The 6,000-nt window shown below is 36.5% G+C and overlaps 1 long non-coding RNA gene across 1 annotated transcript in view; it reads right to left on the reverse strand.

Moving 5' to 3' along the window:
- LOC137658138 (uncharacterized) overlaps positions 1–5,782 on the reverse strand; it is a 28,893-nt gene extending 23,111 nt beyond the window's left edge. The window contains exon 1 of the long non-coding RNA XR_011047257.1: positions 5,689–5,782. This is a non-coding gene — a long non-coding RNA (uncharacterized lncRNA). The remainder of the gene's footprint in view (positions 1–5,688) is intronic.
- Between the last annotated feature and the right edge of the window lie 218 nt (positions 5,783–6,000).

Here is a 6,000-nt window from a genome sequence, read left to right on the forward strand (position 1 = left end):
CCCAAGGGCTCCAACTCGAAAATAGCCCAGTGAGGAAAAAAGTAATGAAAAATGAATAGTGCACCTAAGTGCACCTTCAAGAAAGAAAACTCTAACCCAAGATAGTGGAAGACCATGCTAAAGAGGCTATGGCCCTACCAAAGACTAGAGAACAATGATTTGATATGGGAGTGTTTTCTATAAGAGCTGCTTACCATAGCTAAAGTCTTCTACTCTTTCTACCTGGTAGAAAGTAGTCATAAATAAATGTCTGGTAGTTTAAAAAGTTCAACCAAACTATTGATTCTAATCTATAGCTTGTATAGAACTAATTTTGGGGTTTGTTCTTGTGTAGAGAAAATAATTAAATCTAATGTAATACTGATTCCAATATATTAGTTCGTACGAGGCTGGTTTGGATGTTTGTTTTTACATGAAGACAAAATAAAGGACTCATAAGGTTACAATTGGTAGGTAGTAGGTTGGCCAGGGTGGCACCCGTTGCCCGTTGAGATACTACTGCTAGAGAGTTGGGGTCCATTGACTGGCCAGACAGTACTACATTGGATCCTTCTCTCTGGTTACGGTTCTTTCCCTTTGCCTACACATACACCGAATAGTCTGGCCTATTCTTTACAGATTCTCCTCTGTCCTCATTCACTTGACAACACTGAGATTACCAAAAAAATTCTTCTTCACCCAAGGGATTAACTACTGCAATGTAATTGTCCAGTGGCTACTTTTCTCTTGGTAAGGGTAGAAGAGACACTTTAGCTATGGTAGGCAGCTCTTCTAGGAGAAGGACACTCCAAAATCAAACCATTGTTCTCTAGTCTTGGGTAGTGCCATAGCCTCTGTACCATGGTCTTCCACTGTCTTGGGTTAGAGTTCTCTTGCTTGAGGGTACACTCAGGCACACTTTTCTATCTCGTTTCTCTTCCTCTTGTTTTGTTTAAGTTTTTATAGTACACTGTATATAAAGGAAGTATTTATTTTAATGTTAGTGTTCTTAAGATATTTTATTTTTCCTTGTTTCCTTTCCTAACTGGATTATTTTCACTGTTGGAGCCCCTAGGCTTATCCCATCCTTCTTTTCCAACTAGGGTTATAGCTTAGCAAGTAATAATATAATAATAAGAAAAGATTAAGTGATTCAAGATCAATATATGACACCACTTTTTCATACATCCACATAAAATATGTTCAATTGTTAATGTTTGACGCAACTGGAGCATTAGTTAAATGGCCATATTCAAGACCAAAGTATAGGAAAACTTAATTCCTTCGGAGGTACCAGGTTATAAATATCTTGATTTAAATTAAGTCTGTAATTCATTGGAATTATTTTCGATAACAAATAAACCTTTCCTACTGTTGATCATTTGCACTTGACCCTAGGGTATGAAAATCATGCAAAAGCACGGCATTAGCTTTTAGAGAATTTGGGCCACACGGGCGGCCATTCTGGACTAAGGTCACTCAACGCCCAGGCAAAAATGAGAGGGAACACTGCTTTAAGAAGAGTCAAGAAAGTAGCAAACTGACATTGAAAAGAACTTATCTCATGACGAACTAGAGGGACACTCGATAAGAGCGCCGACCTCCCCCGTGGCAGCTTAATTCGCAACCTTGACCTTAACATGTATTAATTGGCGTGGATTTTCATACACTTAGAAACCAAGTTTGAATTCTCTGTGACAACGATGTCCAAAGTTATGGTTGATTACATGAATTGGACATTTTGCTTGACAGTGACCCTGCCCATCCAAAACTGAATCATTTCCAGCTTTTTACATAACAATCCCTGCAAGTTTTATTACTCTTCAATTAAAATTGTGGCCAGGAAGCTGTTCACAAACAAACAAACAGGGGCAAAAACATAACCACCTTTCAACTTCACTGACAGACAAATATCACAAGAATATAATTTGGGTACACATTTGTGTATATCTTTCCCTAATCATTAAACTATGCTGTGTAGTACAGAACGGCACTTCTCACAAGTAACTCAACCTTGATATAGTAGGACTCAATCCAGGCTCGATACATTACTATATCATGAACACAATGGGTACAAAATCAACCCACAGAATTTCACAACGGCTCCACTACTGTAGCCTACAGTGTGTGACTGTAACAGCATCATGACAAGTTATAAGATACAAATTATTCAACCAAACTAATTTTGGGTAATCCACAGTTGCATAATAGTAATTACCAATGGAAACTACAAGAAAATTATTCAATGAAAGTGATAAGTTTCTCAAGAGCTACATCAATAATTTACCTCCTGGCTAGTACCTCGGTAGCTCGTCCGTCTAGCATTCACATGACGACAGATTGATACGGGGCAGGGACCAAGAGTTTAATCCATTTACTTGGGCTGGGCACCACAGTGGGTTGGGCTTGCCCTAACATTCTGGTGAGCACCTCTCCGGATGATACAGGAACTGACATCAGATACCTTTACCTTATAAAGAACTAAGTGATGGCTAAACTCATGAAAAACAGACTAAAACTATGAATAAATTTGTTACACAACGTTTTTTTTACCATGTAAGAAACTTTGAAAATGTAGGCTTTAAATGGTTCAATAAAACTTGTAGTGAACCTAATGGTTTAATCTTGATTCTTGCAATGTCAAACAAGCAGTTATGTCACTTTAGCATGACACCCTTATCAAACCTATTTCTGAAATTACTCACAAAGACGATGAAGGGTACAGATTAAGGAACTGTTATTAGATACCAAGAAAACTTATCCTTAGATATTGGTTAACATTTGTCAATTTGATTTTCTAAATTCTATATAGTTACAATACTTAAAAGTACACTTGAACCCATAATTTCAATTGGAAATTCTGCGACCAATTTACTGTTCTCAGCCGTATTTCAGTAAAATACAGTTGACCGGAATTGTTACCATACCTTTTTATTATCTTTTACGGATTGGTGACTGTAATATTACCCATTTAAGTCAATATATCTGTTTATCAAACAGTAAATGCCTGGCAACATTTATTCCAGGATCTTTACCATTTTCTTTTTTTTATGGCAAATTTTTATTAAGACTCAATACTTTCAAAATTTAAAGGGCCATCAGTTTACATTACTTTGGCATAGAGTATAGCCTGAGCACCGCTCATAGACAATTCAACTTAGTACGTAGCCCACAGTACTCAAGTACTTTTATTGACCCCTTAAATCATTGATCAGGCTTAACAATTTCCTTCTATCATATTTTTCCTGGAAACTCGATTCCACTTGAAAAAATTAATTCACCTACTTAAACATGACAAATTTGAAGATAATTTGTATTTTTCCTAACCATACAAACCTTAGCTATTTACATAGGGTTTACCTTTTAGCGCAGCTGAAAAGACGAGCCAATAGTTTTAACGAGGGTTAATTACCCCCGCGCTAGTTAAACCTAACCTTTACCAATTCGACGAAACCTGACACCGTCTAATCTCTATAACAGGAAACCCTTGGTTTCTATTCAATCCAACCTTAACACTCACTCAAATTTGTTAATCATAGCCAGCTACCATGTTAATTAATTACTTATATTGAAATATATATCGGCATCTGTGAAACTATTCAACCTAAGGTTCTGTCTAGATAACAGGCGTCTCCAAGGTTGTGAAATTTCTTAACCTACTGTACCTATATGTTTTAAAGAGGAATACTTGGCGTCAGTTAAATCACGGTAAGACCACAACATAACGTCTATTTTGCAAGGTACCCAAATTGAGGTTCCGAACATACTTTCATCTAGAAAAAATATATTTGAAGGCTTTGTGAAAACTTTGCTATCTTAAATATAAAAAAATTACAGGTGTATTTGTTCGCTTTCTACACGAACGTCAACAAGAGACTGTACAACCGAAAAAGAATAATTTATGAAAACGATCCAATATGACTTTCTTTTAAAGGGAGATGTGGGTAGACCCATGATAAGTGAACACAATATTAATAAGAAAACCCTGCCATAAGCCCAAGGACTCCAACAGGAAAAAATAGCCCAGTGAGGAAAGGATCTATAGAAATAACTAAGCTATACAAAAAGTTATTGAACAATTGAAATATAGGGACAAATAACATTTAAAACATCTTTTTATAATGAAAAAACTATTCTTAATATTAAGGGGGTTAAAAATAAAGGAATTAAGGGGCATAAGTCATCATACATACACCCTGAATGCCTTAAAAAGTGGACCTCATTACCTTCCCAATGGTACATTGAAGTAACGCTGCCCGGAACAAATGAGCATTAAAATGTTATGATGCAAGGAAGCAAAGACCATTCTAAATTAGTGTAAAGAAAACGGTCCTCAATAGAGCTACCTCGGAGGCAGTGACTCAGTAGGGGTTGATTCACCCTGTTATATTAGCACGAAATACAATTAGGTTAAGTTTTCGGTTAATGTCCAGGAGAGGGCCGCATGAAGATATCAGTGATATTCAATGAATTTTTACTAGAATGTGTAGGAATGTATGTAAATAGTGGTATACGAGCGACATAATTTAGTGAAATTCAATAACAGTCGAAATATCGACTATCAAACTCACGCTACTCGTCTTCCTCCCAGAATTTTTCTAAGTCTGTTGTTATTGTTGACTGTCTTGTTTTTAGCTCAAATGAGCCCTGTAACTACTATAATCCCCAGACTAACTAGTCCACTATGACGTCCTACACATTTGGCCCAAAAAATCACTGTGGCCTTAGGAGGGGGAGGCCCCCAGTAGGCCTAGGTAGGGGTAAAGGGCCCTAGGTTAGGTTAGGTGGGTGTATCAGGTTAGGTAGTACCCCGAAAATCCCTTTAATCCCCCTTCCCCCACCCAAAAAACCTGCTTCCCACTGGGGTCCCCCATAATTGTAGTAGTAGGTTTATTCTTACATTTTGTGTAAGAGTATGTCTTAGTTTCTTTCTTATTCATTTCCTCATGTTTCTATGCAATGTGCAACACCAATCTGGTCGTTTTTTTGCCTTTTTTCGTCGTTAATACTTGAAAAACAGGTGCGGCCTTCTCCTGGACATTCATCAAATTTTCTTGTAGTTTCGTTGATTTCTGCCCCTTTCTTCGTGTACAGTAATACTCTATTTTTCATTTTAGCTGTCAACACAGATTCCCACCTAGGGACCCCATTACTACTGGGATACGTAAGGTGGTAGATATCAGAACAAGTTAAAACTACAAGAAAAATGATTTTCATGAAAAAATATACAGCGGATGGTCGCTAAAAAATAAAATAAATAAATAAATAAATAAATTACCAACACTTCAACTCCACATCCTGAAGCTACGGCTCTCGGTCTGGGGAATTTAAATTTTGAATAATAAAAATAATAATAATAATAATTTAAATAATAATAATATTAATAATAATAATAGATTGGCAGGCAGCCATATTGACATGAGCGATTATATCTTCAAACAACTGTTCATATTTCCACATAGGTTGCACGAAATAATTAACAGGTCAATTTCGGAGTGGCACTTTGTTTATACCTTAACCTCACCTTGGCACAAAATCTAAATCAATTTCCGTAAAATATAAGAATTTTACATACGACATAAAACTCCTGTGGTTTCAGAAAAGTTTTGACATGGTCACAGTTTCTGTAATAATCACTGCATAATGAAAAAGCATTTAGCAGAAGGCACGTTATGTATATGATATTATAAAAATTGAGAAATAACTCACATTTGATTTATCTTTAAAGGTTAGCAGGGAGAACAAGAAGTCTCGAGGTTACGGAACCAAACACCCAGACGCCATGTTGGAACTTCGTGACTTCGAGACTCGAGAGTTAGTGTTGCCAGATGGGTTAGTCTAAAGACCCCCCCCCAAAAAAAAAAAAAAAAACCAACGCAAAAATCCCTAATTTCCTCATATATATTTTCTTCCGATCCTGTAGGCTTTACTATTATAGAAATTACTCTCTAAACTTCATATAAGTGCAAGCAAATTGGTATAGAATATCCCCAATTCCCCATCTGACACCCAAAAATTCCC

Source organism: Palaemon carinicauda, chromosome 19, assembly GCF_036898095.1.
Source record: "Palaemon carinicauda isolate YSFRI2023 chromosome 19, ASM3689809v2, whole genome shotgun sequence".
Classification (NCBI taxonomy): Eukaryota; Metazoa; Arthropoda; class Malacostraca; order Decapoda; family Palaemonidae; genus Palaemon; species Palaemon carinicauda.